We start from the raw sequence: 16,692 nt of genomic DNA, 5'->3' as shown, positions 1-16,692 counted from the left end.
GCCCTCTGGCGGCCCCTCGGTCGTCATATTGATGGCGTCCATCTTCGCCCACCATATCTTGACGCGGGCGAAGTCCATGCACACACCTTCAATACAGGCCGATCGCTTGACGACGTCCAGCCGAGGGTAGGCATTCACTAGCCACTTCACAACCCCGAAGTAGCTGCCGAGCATAGCTTCGGCAGGCCGCAGCCGGATTATCAAATCCTTCATGGCCAGTTCGGCCACCCTATGCAGCTCAACCAGCTGTTTTAGCTGATCGATGAAAGGCACGTGATGCTCTGGCACAAGGTATTGCGATCAGAACAATTTCTCCATTGAGCTCCCTTCTTCAGCCCGGAAGAACTCTGCGGTGTCGGATACACTACGCACCAGATCTGCAAATGCCCCTGGAGAACTCCGAATTCGGGTTAGTAGGAAATATTTCTTCTTCACATACTTGCTTTGCATACTAAATGCCTTACCCGCTGCGATTTTCTTGGCCTCCTGGATCTCCTGGAGGGCACCCTGGGCTTCAACCCGGGCCGCTTCCGTGCTTTGGCGAGCCTTTGAGAGTTCGGCCTCTCGAGCCGAAACATCTCCCTCCAAGGCCTCATACTTCTTGACAGCATATTGGAGCTCTTGCTGGACCTTGTTCAGCCTGGCCTTAAGCTTTTTACGAGCAGCCTGCTCCTTGACAGCTTTTCCCTCGGCTTCGGCTAGGGCCTTTTTCAGGGCCTCGATCTCGGTCGTCGCCCCTACACATATCATGACACTACGGCCAGTATACATCATTTATTCTTTCCGAATACATAGCGAGTCACTACATACCTTGCTGGTCCTCCAGCTGCTTCCTCGCCTGGCCGAGCTCCTCTTCGGCCTGCTCCAGTTTCTGCTTTAGTCCGGAGACTTTGGTAGTGTGAGAGGTCGCGGGCAGCAGCGACTCCTACTTATTCAAATTAGACAAAGTTTGGTTAGCTTCGTGCAAAATTTAATCGATCCTCTGTCCGGCTTTTCTTTTCGAACACTGGACAGTGTCTCAGGGGCTACTGTCTATATTGGGATTTTCTCGGTCAACACAGCTTACCTCAAAAACTGTCAGCAGGCTGCTGCAGGCTTCGGTCAGTCCGCTCTTAACGGACTGAATCTTCTCAATCACCGTACCCATAAGGATACGATGTTCTTTCACAATATGGAAGCGCCATGTAGCGCTTCCAATAGATTATTCGGCACCTCTGGTTAGACAGAGGTCGCCGGAGGGACGGGCACGCCTCCTTCCCTTGAAGGAGGATCCTTGTCGGACTTCGGGGCCATATGGGTCTCCGGATCCGTGCTTAGAGGGGGGCCGAATTGAGCACGGCCCCCATCATCAGTCTCCATGGGGGCTGTTCCCCATGTGTCCGGTGGCCGAGGTGTCACCCTCTGGCGCCGCCTTAACGCCCCCCCCCCCCGAACCTCTCCCTGGCCCGGGAAGGTCCTTTGGGACAGCACCTCATCGTCTCCCTTGGCCTTGGGAGAGTAAGCGGCTGGCGGTGTCTCGCTGGCCATCTCCTTTGAGTCCAACGAGCCTCTTGATGAGGATCGCTGGGAGCTGTCGTGGGCCGGACTGCAATGACATGATTAAACCTTATAAAATACCATAAGGTGGAAAGGCCGGATAAATGGACAGGTACGGTTTCTTAGCACTCACGATGTGGCCAGGGGCTTGCTCCGGGGGCGTCGCTCCGGACTGCTGTCGACGTCCCACACGGAGGTGCCCACGAGAGGGCCTTTCCCCTTCTTGAGCGCCTCCGCCTCCAGAATTGTGGAGGCCGCCCTCTTCTTCCTCCCCCATTAGGGGGAGAATCGCTCTCCTCCTCCTCCTCCTCCTCATCGTCAGCGTCTTCGGCGACGGAGGAGCGGGTCTTGTCTTCGGACGTCACGTCCGAAGCGCCCTTGAGGCGGGGCCCACTCCGGACCCCCTTGGCCTTCCCCTTGGCATTATTCTCCGGTGCCTTACAAGGCGCCGACACCAGCATCTTTGCTAGATGCGGGATGACTGGTTCTTCAGGCAGCGGAGCCAGACACTAGATCCGCTTCGCCCTCTCCATCCATTCCTGAAGAAGTAATGATAATAAAAGCTCAGATATCATCCTTGAAACAAGCAAGTAGAGGATGCGTAAAAAAACATACCTCGTTGGCGAGGTGGTTAATGTCATGGCCGCGGTCCAAGTCTGTGGCTGGCGGTGTCTCGTTGCCCTTGAAGAGCAACTTCCAGGCATCTTCGTGAGTGGATTTGAAGAGCCTCTTCAGGGTATGGTGCTTCTTCGGATTGAACTCCCATAAAGGATGGCTTTGGATTTGGCACGGGAGAATCCGGTGAACTAGCATCACCTGGGTTACATCGACAAGCTTGATATCTTTGTCCACCATGCTTTGAACGCGCGTCTGCAGTGCTATCAACTCATATGGCAAAGACCAATTCGGGCTCTTCTCAACCCAGGAGGTGAGTCGCATGGGAGCGTCGGAGTTGAATTCGGCAGCTGCGGCCCAGGTGGCGTCGCGGGGTTCTGTGATGTAGAACCACTGTTTCTGCCATTCCTTGATAGTCTCCATGAAAGTTCCTTTTGGCCAGGAGACATTGGTTAGCTTGCTCACCATGGTGCCTCCGCACTCCGCATGCTGGCCATCCACCACCTTCGGCTTCACGTTGAAGACCTTGAGCCACAGCCCGAAGTGGGGTTGGATGCGGAGGAAGGCCTCACACATGATGATGAACACCGAGATGTTGAGGAAAGAGTTCGGGGATAGATCATGGAAGTCTAGCCCGTAATAGAACATCAACCCGCGGACGAAAGGGTGGAGTGGTAACCCTAGCCCACGGAGGAAATGAGGGATGAATACCACCCTCTCGTTGGGCTTTGGTGTGGGGACGACTTGCCCCTGGACTGGAAGACGATGGGCGATTTCCTTCGCCAGATACCCGACCGCCCGAAGCTCAGTAATGTCCTTCTCCTTGACGAAGGAGGCCATCCACTTGCCTTGACCTCCGGATCCGGACATGGTTGAGTGCTTGCTCGAGTGGGAAAAAGATGAGAACTTGGCCGCTAGAGCTCAAGAGAGGAAGGGTAGAGGGAGAGAGAAGGCGTGGGATAAGAAGGGGGAATCCTTATCCCCTTATAAAGGCAGTGAATATCGAACGCCTCCCCACTTGCCCCAAAACTCACCTATTCCCAAGGGCTGTGTAAACGGCATGGTTGGGTTACCCACGCCCATATTGATGAGAATCCTGCAATAAGGGGACACGATTTCTGCTTTGACAAGACATGCCAATGGAAACTGCATCTCGAAGCACGGAATGACGGACAAAACAGTTCGATATAGTGACCGAACAGACGTGATGTCATCTTGCAAAAAGTTGTCAGCAGATGGGACTCGTGAAATATTATATTCCCTACAGTCGTGTGTGGTACTTGTGTTGCAGATCTGGACACCTTCATTTTATCCAAAGACTATCTTGGAGTATTCGGGAAGTGGAACCCGCCTTGCAATGTCGAAGACAATCTGCGCACCGGACACATCGTCATTGAAGCCTGGTTCAGGGGCTACTGAGGGAGTCCTGGACTAAGGGGTCCTTGGGTGTCCGATCTATTGGATATGGGCCGGACTGATGGCCCGTAAGGATACAAAGACCGAAGACTCTACCCATGTCCGGATAGGACTCTCCTTGGCGTGGAAGGCAAGCTTGGCGTCAACTATGAAGATTCCTTTCTCTGTAACCGACCTTGTGTAACCCTGGATCCCTCCCGTGTCTATATAAACCGGAGGGCTGGGTCCGTAGATAGCCCCGAATGACCATAGCTAGGCTAGACTTTTAGGGTTTAGCCATTACGATCTCGTGGTAGATCAACTCTTGTAATACTCATATTCATCAAGATCAATCAAGCAGGAAGTAGGGTATTACCTCCATAGAGAGGGCCCGAACCTGGGTAAACATTGTGTCCCCCATCTCCTGTTACCATCGAACCTAGATGCACAGTTCGGGATCCCCTACCCGAGATCCGCCGGTTTTGACACCAACAGGGGAGAGCATCTACATACCCTTGTAGATCACTAAGCGGAAGCATTTATCAATGCGGTTGATGTAGTCGTACACCTTCACGATCCGTACCGATCAAGTACCGAACGTACGACACCTCTGCGTTCAGCACACGTTCAACTCGATGACGTCCTCGCCTTCTCGATCCAGCAAGAGAGGCGAAGTAGTAGATGAGTTCCGACAGCACGACGGCGTGGTGACGGTGGTAAAACTATCCGTAGGGATTCACCAAGCACAGCGGACTTGGATAGAGAAGGAACTAGAACTAGAGGGAGAGGGGGCACCGCACACGGCTTGGGGATCGTGGTGTGTATTACCGAGAGGGCCCAGAGATACCTCTCCATCATAGGGAGTGACAAATCCCAACCTCGATTCACGCCAACTCAACAGACACCTTCGAAGATACGTGTAGGGCATCTTTATGATCACCCAGTTACGTTGTGATGTTTGATAGCACACAAGGTATTCCTCCGGTATCCCGGAGTTGCATGATCTCATGGTCGAAGGAATATGTATTTGACATTAAGAAAGCAGTAGCAATAAACTGAATGATGCTATGCTAACGGATGGGTCTTGTCCATCACATCATTCTTCTAATGATGTGATCCCGTTATCAAGTGACAACACATGTCTATGGTTAGGAAACCTTAACCATCTTTTGATCAACGAGCTAGTCTAGTAGAGGCTCACTAGGGACACACTATTTGTTTATGTATCCACACATGTATTTAAGTTTCCGGTCAGTACAATTCTAGCATGAATAATAAACCTTCATCATGACTAAGGAAATATAATAATAACCACTTTATTATTGCCTCTAGGGCATATTTCCAACAAGATTTTTGGAACCCTAGCCCAAATTGTTGTAGTTTGATGGTATTTACTCCAATGTGTCCTCATATGACATGTCTATGATTTGATTTGAATGATTTTGATGGTTTAAAGTGTAAATTACCGAAAAGCTTCAAATTAATGGGGATTATGGCTTAGCACACTCGCTAATCAACGCTAGTTTTATATACAAGTACATTATGCACTTACCAATCAATGCCCCAACACAAGCAAGGAAACACTTCCTATCAGAAAGTCTGATAGGAGCTAATCTTCAGACTGCTCGAGCAATGTTGATGCATCTTTCATCTCACAACCAAAAATGATTCCAATTCTCATCGATGTGTTTCCAAATCTGAGCGATTGTTTCTCCACATATCCACCCATAACCACTCCCGTAGTAAATGCACATGCCCCAAGCCCACCCACGCTTCCCTCATCCCCATCTCCATCGTTTGCTCTCTAATCACCTCCATCCCTGAGCTCTCACCCCGAATACATCCGCCATGATTCAGTCACCCCCCTTGGACCATGAGATTAACTGGGACGGTGTGCCGTGCATCCGATGGCTACGTCCCTTCCACACGACGCACACAAGGAACGAGCTCATAGCCCCCTTGCTGTCCCGAGCATCTACAATACATTCGTGGCACGCGGCCTCTGGTTCACCATGGCAGGGGGTCCTCCCGGTTGAAGAACGAAGCCATCGCGTGAGTAAGACGACTAGATTCGGCCCCTCAGCTGTTGGGGAACGTAGCATGCAACTTCAAAAAATTCCTACTATCACACAAGATCTATCTAGGAGACACATAGCAATGAGAGGGGGAGAGTGTGTCCACGTACCCTCGTAGACTGAAATCGGAAGTGTTAGGTTAACGCGGTTGATGTAGTCGAACATCTTCATGATCCAATCGATCTAGTACTGAACGTACGACACCTCTGAGTTCAGAACACATTCAGCTCGATGACGTCCCTCGAACTCTTAATCTAGCAGAGGGTCGAGGGAGAGTTTCGTCAGCACGACGGTGTTGACGCTCAAAAATGGCACATTTATAAAGAGTGGCTTGAAGCTATGTCAAGAGTAATTCAAACTTACTATTGGAAGTCACTATGAGATGGCTCTCTTCGAGATGATCAAGATGAATATGAAGATGGTCTAAAATGGAGTTCGGATGCAAAAGTTATGACAACTTCAGAGATGCTCATGTTGACACCAGATTAAAGAATGGCTTAAAACCCAATTAAGATATCCTCATATGGAAAAATGATCAACACAAATTGTCTTCGTCTCGTCGAAACAGTCGATTTTGATATAAAAATCGTCCCAATCCGAGTTCGTATGCAAAAGTTAGAGCTATCGGAGTGCAGCCCTGTCACGAGGCGAGATGTGGCACGCCTCACCAGACATAGGTCTGATGGGTAGCGCGAGCGAACAGGTGTTCTGCATGACCGTTTGGCCCAGAAGATGGCCTCAAATCGAAAAAGTTCAACATGAAAGTTGTTCGTCTCGTCGAAACGGTCAAGATTGCTTTTGGGCTCGTTTCCATACGAGATCGTTTACCACCACAAAAATGACCCGCAAGGTGCAGCCAGTTTAAACCGAACAGTTTTGGAAAGTTCGGACAAAACCAATCCGAATTTGACTAGGGTTTTGGACATGAATCCAAGCCTTTTCCTTGCACGGGAAGTCCAGCCGCCTCTTATATACCTAAGGGGTGACGGACGATTGAACAACACACAATCGATCTATCAATATATCATCCTTTTACCTTTACCTTTATCTCTCACCCTTGTTCTTCTTCTTCCTCGTTCTTCGTTCGCAGGGCGGCGAACCTCGAGGCCCTAGGGGCGATCAGGTCGACCTAGGGCAGCCCATAGCCGCCGCAAGCCCTGACGGGGTCCCTCCCGGGCGTGTGGGGTTTCGGGTCTACAAAAGCACCCGCCGGATTGTTTGCGTACCGCGCTTCCGGACGGGTCTCATTCGACGTGAGCTGCGGTGCATCACCCTCGGCGTTGGAGGTACACGGTGACGTGTTCGTGTGTGAACACACTTTTTGGCGACTCCGCTGGGGATGAAGCTTTGAACGGTCTCCAGCTCGCTCTTGCTATGAAGAGATCGTCATCTAGGGTTTGCAATCTACAAAGGTAATATGAATACCCAATTCCCTACTGTAGATGCAAATAATTCATATGATGTTACTAGATCATTCAATGATTATACTCTATCGGCCAGCATCTAATTACGTGCATAGGCTGATTCAAAGTAATTTACATGTTTCAACTTCTTATGATACTAGAAACATACAACATATGTATCCTAACTCTCATGCATCGGCAACCCCACAAATCCATATGCCGGTGAACAACATGATGGGTTCGGTTAATCAATTTGAAACACCTCATGTTAAAATTTCCAATAGCATAGAAGAAAGTGTTTCACCTTTTTATTCATCGGCAACTAATTTGCAGTATGTGAATCCAACCTTGCCGATGGATGGGAGAATTGGCCATGCTACTACTAGCTATTCGGCCAGTTACTCTCAACCATCATATGCTACACCTCATTTTAGTAATTTTTCAGCACCGTATGCAACTGTAGATGTTCATAATTCGGCCCCGCATCTTCATGGTCATAGCCGAATAAGTGAAAGAATTACAGGAACACATGTGCCGTCATCAAATGCTGTAGCATATAATGCATACTCTATGCAATTCAAGAATTTCGGCAACACTCACGAATCATCGCCGAAAGAATCTAAAAGTATTGTGGAGCAATCCCTTCCAGAAGCGCTTGTGGGTGCATTAAAAAAGAGCTTGGCACAAAACAAGAAAATTAGTGCTCTTTGCCTTGAACAATATGAAAAGGGGTTGTTTCCTGATAATTTCGCAATAAAGGCTAGAGTTTCGCAAGAAGATGAAACTACATGCATTGATAGAATTGGTGAAAGAGCATATGGTTATACAGCAGTGCATACACCTTCACCTAGTACCGCAACATATTATACACCCCCTACACAAATGCAAAATTTTGTCAACACTAACACTTCATTGCCGAAAGATTCTAAAAGCATTGGGGGGCAAACTAATCTAGAGCGGGCTGAGATTAAGAGGGGAGTTAAAGCTTTGCGCGATAGGGTGCAAGTACTTCGTCAAGAGAGAATTGATAGGGAATTGGCTCAAAGAAAAGAAGCCTCGCCAATTGATATAACTGGTGAAAATAAAGATGATTCGGAAACTAAAAGTGCTTCGGTTGAAAAGGCCGAATCAAGTAGTATATATTCCGAATCCATCAAATCCAAAGAGGCAAATATTGTTGAGAAAGGGCATGGAAAGTATAGCAAGACAGCCATACTTGATTTTTCTGATGTTAATGGAACCTACTTCCTTCCCTATGAGTTTCGTGCCATAGAAATTGACGAGCTTCAAGAAAAAGAACAAGTAGCCGAAGAAAGTTTGGTGGACAAGGATCTTCAAACTAATGATGCACGAAATCAAGAAAAAGATGATGACACGACGTTGGGGAGCTATCCGAAGGCGGAGCAAGATATTCTTCAAGTCACACCACCATCATGCTCTCCCAACATATTTGAAGAGGTATGTCTAGCAATTAATTTACCTGTTTTCAGATTTGGTCATGACTTAGTTGTTCATGCATATATTAGAAAAATATTCATAAGAAATATTGAGAGATCAATGAAGAAGGGTAATTTATTTGTTAGCAATCAGATTGTCACAAAGCATATCGGTCAACACATTGCACCATTCAGAGAGACCGATATCGAAAAATTATTGCAGCCAAGGCCTTCCCCATTGCTTTATCTAAAACTCATATCTAATTGGGTAGCTTTGCTTATTTCTTACTTGGCTTACACTTGGTCTCAATTGAGACATGTATGTTCTAACTATTTTCTTTCAGAAATTTAAAGCCAAGGTTAAAATCCTCTGAGCAAACCGATGCCAGTATAGTTTCTTATCCAAAGACATCGGAGATAGAGTGCAAAACACAATGCATAGCCGAATGGGGTGATGCAAAATTTGAACCATTCGTTTTCTTAACTCCAAAGCCGTTCTCACAACAAGATCGGATAGAGAATAAAAAGTTTACCTTCAATTCAAGCATGTGTGATCAAATATTTAATTTGTTGGTGAGAAATAATTATATTAGAATTCTTGATCACCATGTTGAGCCATCTGTCTAGGGACGAATGTATTGTAAGTTGCATGATTCGTCTAAGCATAATTTTGAGGATTGCAACATGTTTCGTCAAATAGTTAAATCGGCCATTGAAAAAGGATGATTGAAGTTTGTTGAAATACCAAGAGATGACCAGTCTATTCCGATTGGTCCCGATGGCAAAAAGTTTTTGCATCGGCTGCTTCAAGCCGATCCATTTAAAGAGAAGGTAAAAACTGCAGGTGATGGGATCAAGCTTTCAAGTAAAGAAGTTGTTTAAGAGCATAATGAACATAATCTTAAGGGCGAGAATTCAATCGAAGCTACAATGGAGACACCAAGGACTGGGGGGAAGCAAGAAAATCCAATGATCGATGAAAGCAAACCAAAAGAAAACAAAGGCCGAAATAAGCGCAAGTGTAAGAGATCAAAAATCACCTTCTCTGAATTATTGGATAAATATCAAAAGAAGATTGAAGAGAAGAATGCTTATCGGCCAAATCATGCAAAGAAACCAAGATCACCCCCAAGGCGCAAATATGAGGATCGGTATTGGCAAAGTGAGAATTTTAATGCAACATATTCATATCCTTATTTTGGGTCGTCAATGCCAATGCCGTGGATGCCTCCCTATGCTCATATAGATCCATATTCCTCATGGGACAGGTATGATACAAGGGCACATTCTCCATCTTATTTTAGACCATCTCACCAATATTATGCAGCTCCAAGAAGATCAACATTTGAACAATCACATGTTAAAGACCGTTTCAATCATAAGGAATCGGTGCAGAGCTCAAGGAAGAAGAAAGAGGTGGTCAAGCAAGTTTACCATGTTAAAAGAGATGGTCATAAGAGTGCGACTTCAGATTTGATCTCAAATGAAAAAGATCCAATTAATGTGTTGACATTGGCTACTAAAGACAATGAGACAAAGCAACCAATTATTGAGAGTCGAAGTGGGAAATCTAAAGAAAAGAAGTTGAGAGTGCACAAGGCCAAAAAGGAATTGCCATTGGTCAAAACAGAATCACAGCTGAGATGCCTGCTCAACTTATCGTATTGGCAAAAGAAGAAATTACAAAAACTTAGTGCACAAGAACTTGAAGAAAGGAACATGGCATGGGTTCCCAAAGGAAGTGCTCAAAATAAGAATTATGTGCAAGCTTCCATTACAAGAAGTGCGGCAAAGGTGAAGAAGGAAAGGAGTGAAAACTATGAAGGACCAAGCCGAAGGTTTCAACATCTTTGGTCTACACATTATCCATATTCTTCAACTATGCCATTAACGCCTATGCCATGGAATTTGTCATTAGGTATGATTGGTAACCCTCAATGGGCTTATTTTAATACATGGATGCAATATAATTTCTTACGTCATGAAAGGGTATTACCAAGTCACTATACATTTGATTAGCTACAAGTTTGTTGCTGATCCAAAGGGCCGAAATACTTGATTGTCATTTCATTTGTTTATTTTGGCTGTATGTGTTTTGAATGAAGTTTACATGGTAATGGCCGATATTTATCTATCGTCCTAAGAGTATGTCAATACATGACCAGTGTAGTATTGTAACATCATCCTTAGTTCGATTGGAGAGCGAGACAAGGTACGTGCTCACGGAAATTTATATGTATGCTTATATTATGATTGAATGGAGTTGGGACATAGTGACCGATGTCATTGAATATATGATGCATAGGCCAATTCATAGTTGCAGAATTGGCTAGTGGGCTTATACTTTGTTTGGATATGATTTGGCTTATGCATCTCTGAGATCTATAAGAGGCCAAATCATAACTGATTTTATTACTAAATATCGGATTAATGACATGCATAATGTTGATATTAGCCTTGTCTTTCTAGTACTATGGAGATTATGTTTTGATGGTTCAATTCGTAGCAATGGCCAAAGTGTTGGTGTTGTTTATATATTTCTTTATGGTACTGTTTTTTAAGCCCTATGCCTCTTAGAATATTTTTATGCACGATTAATGAAAGCTGAATATGCATTGTTATTCGGATTGAGTCTTTTACTTGCTATAGGTGCTATACATACTGAGGCTTTCGGTGATTCGTTATGAGTAGTGCAACAAATATTCAGGGTTTATCAATGTTTTGACGAATCACTCATAGTTTATCTTGGGGTATGTCTAGATGCAAAATTTACCTTGGTTTGCTTTAAAATTGTTCATATATTTAGACATGACAATTCGAAAGAATTGGCACAACAAACATCCGACTACTATGTTAATCATGTTGTATTGCATTTCTCTCAATAGTCGATGCTTAGTCTCTTCAATATAGGTAAGGCCGAACCGAAGTCCATAGCTTCGGCCACTAATGAAATTTTTAAGCAGACGAAAGTAAGGATTGGAGAAAGTATTGTTGATTATCTAAAAAATCCTAGCAAAAGGGTGAACAATATGGTTCGAAGGATGACCTTGAGATACATATCTATGGTACTTTATCACCGGATTGTTAATGAAGCTGAGAAGGTTTCACCCAAGTTTGCATCAGAAAGTTCACATAAGACATGGTCGATGTATACTTACCATCCTAAGGACATATAAATGGACGATGGAGTGTTGACATCGTCCTTAGAACAAACTTGGTACAAGTTATTTTTCGGCATGCTAGCTTTGCCGAACAACAGGGGGGCATGTGTTGACGCTCAAAAGTGGCACATTTATAAAGAGTGGCTTGAAGCTATGTCAAGAGTAATTCAAACTTACTATTGAAAGTCACTATGAGATGGCTCTCTTCGAGAAGATCAAGATGAATATGAAGATGGTCTAAAATGGAGTTCGGATGCAAAAGTTATGACAACTTCAGAGATGCTCATGTTGACACCAGATTAAAGAATGGCATAAACCCAATTAAGATATCCTCATATGGAAAAATGATCAACACAAATTGTCTTCGTCTCGTCGAAACAACCGAGTTTGATATAAGAATCGTCCCAATCCAAGTTCGTATGCAAAAGTTAGAGCTATCGGAGTGCAGCCCTGTCACGAGGCGAGATGTGGCGCGCCCTACCAGCCATAGGTCTGATGGGTAGCGCGAGCGAACATGTGTTCTGCGTGACCGTTTTGGCCCAGAAGATGGTCTCAAATCGAAAAACATTCAACTTGAAAGTTGTTCGTCTCGTTGAAATGGTCAAGATGATTTTGGGCTCGTTTCCATCCGAGATCGTTTACCACCACAAAAATGACCCGCAAGGTGCAGCCAGTTTAAACCGAACAGTTTTGGAAAGTTCGGACAAAACCAATCCGAATTTGACTAGGGTTTTGGATGTGAATCCAAGCCTTTTCCTTGCACGGGAAGTCCAGCCGCCTCTTATATACCTAAGGGGTGACGGCCGATTGAACAACACACAATCGATCTATCAATATATCATCTTTTTACCTTTATCTGTATCTCTCTCCCTTTTTTTTCTTCTTCCTCGTTCTTCGTTTGCAGGGCGGCGAACCTCGAGGCCCTAGGGGCGATCAGGTCGACCTAGGGCAGCCCATAGCCGCCGCAAGCCCTGACGGGGTCCCTCCCGGGCGTGTGGGGTTTCGGGTCTACAAAAGCACCCGCCGGATTGTTTGCGTACCGCGCTTCTGGACGGGTCTCCTTCGACGTGAGCTGCGGTGGATCACCCTCGGCGTTGGAGGTACACGGTGACGTGTTCGTGTGTGAATAGACGGCATGGTGACGGTGATGGTGATGTGATCCGCGCAGGGCTTCGCCTAAGCACTACGACGCTATGACCAGAGGAGTAAACTGTGGAGGGGGGCACCACACACGGCTAAGAGAACAACTGTTGTGCCATACGTCATACCCTAGTTACTCGGGTTTAAGTTTCTGTCACTCTCGCAACCCACCGTAAGCGAACCATGAACATATTGCAACACCCTACAGTGAGGGCCCCTCACGTTTGCGCGAGACGGAGGGCACCGTAGCACAATACCATAAATAAAATATGCAATCATACCAACCAAGATCACGATTAACCCACATGACAAAATAGATCTACTGAAACATCATAGGATAACCATAGATTATTGGGAAATAAATATATGGAGTTGAGCACCATGTTTAAGTAGAGATTACAGCGGGGGGAAAAGGTGTTACACCGCTGCATAGAGGGGGAGAAAGTTGGTGTTAACGGTAGCAAGATTGTTGATGTAGATCACCGTCCCGATCGTCGCCCCAGCAGCACTCCGGGGCCACCGAAAGCGAGGGGGAGAGAGCCCCCTACTCCTTATTCATCCTTGGCCTCGCCCTAGATGGGGAGGAGAGTTCCCCCTCTGGTCCTTGGTCTGCATGGCGGCGGAGGGGCGGGAGCCCCTCCAATATTGGATCTCCCTCTCTGTTCTCTCCTGTTTCGCATTCCCTAGATCTAGCCGAACACCGTTTCTTATATTCCCGGAGATCCGTAACTCCGATTGCGCTGAGATTTTAACACGATTTTTTTCTGGATATAAGCTTCCTTGCACCCGAAGTAGAGGTCCAACCGATGTACGAGGTGAGCACAACCCACCACCACGTGCCTAGGGCCTCTGGCGCACCTAGTGTCTTGTGGGCTCTGTGGGCCTCCGTTTGCGGTGATTCCAACTCCCAAAAATCACATATATTCCAAAATAATTCTCCTTAAACTTTTATTGCATTTGGACTTTGTTTGATATGGATACTCTGCGATACAAAAAACATGTAGGAAAACAGGAACTGGCACTAGGCACTGGATCAATAGGTTAGTCCAATAAATCATATAAAAAGTTTCCAGAAATATGTGAAAGTTGTATAATATTGGCATTAAACAATCAAAATTATAGATATGACGGAGACGTATCAACATCCCCGTGCTTAATTCCTGCTCGTCCTCGAGCAGGTAAATAATAAAAAAGATAATTTTTAATGTGGAATGCTACCTAGCATAAACTTGACCATATATCTAATCATGGCATGAATATTAAGACATAAGTGATTCAAAGCAATAGTCTATAATTCGACATAAAAACATCAATACTCAGGCATTCCAACAAACAATCATGTCTTTCAAAATATCAACGCTAAAGAAAGTTATCCCTACAAAATCATATAGTCTTTTCATGCTCTGTCTTCTTAACACAAAGTATTTATCATGCACAACCCCGATGACAAGCCGAGCAATTGGTTCATACCTTTTAATTGGCTTCAGCTCTTTCAACTCTCATGCAATACATGAGCGCAATCCATGGTTATAGCACTACATGTGGAATAGAGTATAATGATAGGGGTAAATACAGAAAAGACAAAAAAGTAGAAAGTCTCACATCGATGCGGCTAACCAACGGTCTATGAAGATGCCCATCAATTGATATCAACATGAGGAGTAGGGATTGCCTGATGACCCACAAGTATAGGGGATCTATCGTAGTCCTTTCAATAAGTAAGAGTGTCGAACCCAACGAGGAGCAGAAGGAAATGATAAGAAGTTTTCAGCAAGGTATTCTCTGCAAGCACTGAAATTATAGGTAACAGATAGTTTTGTGATAAGATAATTGGTAACGAGCAACAAGTAACAAAAGTAAATAAAGTGCAGCAAGGTGGCCTAATCCTTTTTGTAGCAAAGGACAAGCCTGGACAAACTCTTACATGATGTAAAGCACTCCCGAGGACACATGGGAATTATCATCAAGCTAGTTTTCATCACGTTCATATGATTCGCGTTCGGTACTTTGATAATTTGGTATGTGGGTGGACCGATGCTTGGGTGTTGTCCTTACTTGGACAAGCATCCCACTTATGATTAACCTCTATTGCAAGCATCCGCAACTACAACAAAAGTATTAAGGTAAACCTAACTGAGGGAGTTCTGGATTAGGGGGTGTCCGGATGGCCGGACTATACCTTCGGCTGGGCTCCTGGACTATGAAGATACAAGATTGAAGACTTCGTCCCGTGTCCGGAAGGGACTTTCCTTGGCATGGAAGGCAAGCTTGGCGATACGGATATGTAGATCTCCTACCATTGTAACAGACTCTATGTAACCCTAGCCCTCTCTGGTGTCTATATAAACTGGAGAGTTTTAGTCCGTAGGACGAACAACAATCATACCATAGGCTAGCTTTTAGGGTTTAGCCTCTCTGATCTCGTGGTAGATCTACTCTTGTACTAGCCATATCATCAATATTAATCAAGCAGGACGTAGGGTTTTACCTCCATCAAGAGGGCCCGAACCTAGGTAAAACATCGTGTCCCCTGCCTCCTGTTACCATCCGACCTAGACGCACAGTTCGGGACCCCCTACCCGAGATCCGCCGGTTTTGACACCAACATTGGTGCTTTAATTGAGAGTTCCTCTGTGTCGTCACTTTTAGGCCCGATGGCTTCTCCAATCATCAACAGCAATGCGATCCAGGGTGAGACTTTTCTCCCTGGACAGATCTTCGTATTCGGCGGCTTTGCACTGCGGGCCAATTCGCTTGGCCATCTGGAGCAGATCAAAAGCTACACCCCTGGCCATCAGGTCGGATTTGGAAGTTTGAACTACACAGCCGACATCCATGGAGACTCCATCTTCGACGGATTCGAGCCATAGCCGAGCGCGCCGCACTGTCATGATGGGCATGATTTAGCTCTGCCGCCGAACAGTGCCCTGGAGGCCGCACCTGTGTCCGCTCCGACCCCTAGCTCGGAGCCGATCACACCAATCGAGGATAGGTGGTTAGACACCGCCTCGGGGGCTGCAATCTCTACGGCAATTGAGCCGAACACCTGCCCTATTCTCTGCAAAGCCCGTGACTCCAAGGAGCCGGACTCCTCTCCAGACTCCGAGCCCTCCGCGCCCTGACCGATCGAACCCGATTGGGCGCCGATCATGGAGTTCACCGCCGCGGACATCTTTCAGCACTCGCCCTTCGGCGATATTCTGAATTCACTAAAGTCTCTCTCTTTATCAGGAGAGCCCTAGCCGGACTATGGTCAACAAGGTTGGGATGCGGATGATGAAGAAATTCAAAGCCCACCCACCACCCACTTCGTAGCCACTGTCGATAATTTAAACGACGTGCTCGACTTCGACTCCGAAGACATTGACGGTATGGACGACGATGTAGGAGATGGACACGAACCAACGCCTATAAGGCACTAGACAGCCACCTCATCTCATGATGTATACATGGTGGACACACCCAAAGGAAGCGACGACGAGGAACACGGGGATGTAACGAGGGATCGTTCACTCGAAAAGCAATCAAAGCAGCGACGTAAGCGCCGCTCCAAGCCCCGCCTTGACAGAGACAGCAGTCATACAGACCCAGCCATAGAGCAGGACGAGCCGGCGGGCGACGAACATGCCTTCGAGCAAGCGTCCGAATAGGGAAACTTGGATAAACAAACCAAACACCCCGTTCCCGGCGAAAACAACAGTCCAGATAACCTTACGCCGGATAAACTCATGGAGCAGAAGAACCTCCACAAAAGGCTCGTCGCCACTGCGCATAGCCTGAAAAAGGAGAAGCGGAAGCTCAAAACTGCGGAAGATGCACTCAGAATTAGATGGAGCAAAGTACGCAACACCACAGACAAATATGCCGGCAGTCGCCGCACAAAAAGCTATCCAAAGCGAAAGCTACTGCCTGAATTTGACGAGGAGGCCTT

Source organism: Triticum aestivum, chromosome 2A (assembly GCF_018294505.1).
Source record: "Triticum aestivum cultivar Chinese Spring chromosome 2A, IWGSC CS RefSeq v2.1, whole genome shotgun sequence".
Classification (NCBI taxonomy): Eukaryota; Viridiplantae; Streptophyta; class Magnoliopsida; order Poales; family Poaceae; genus Triticum; species Triticum aestivum.
Note: the sequence above shows the minus strand (reverse complement) of the source record.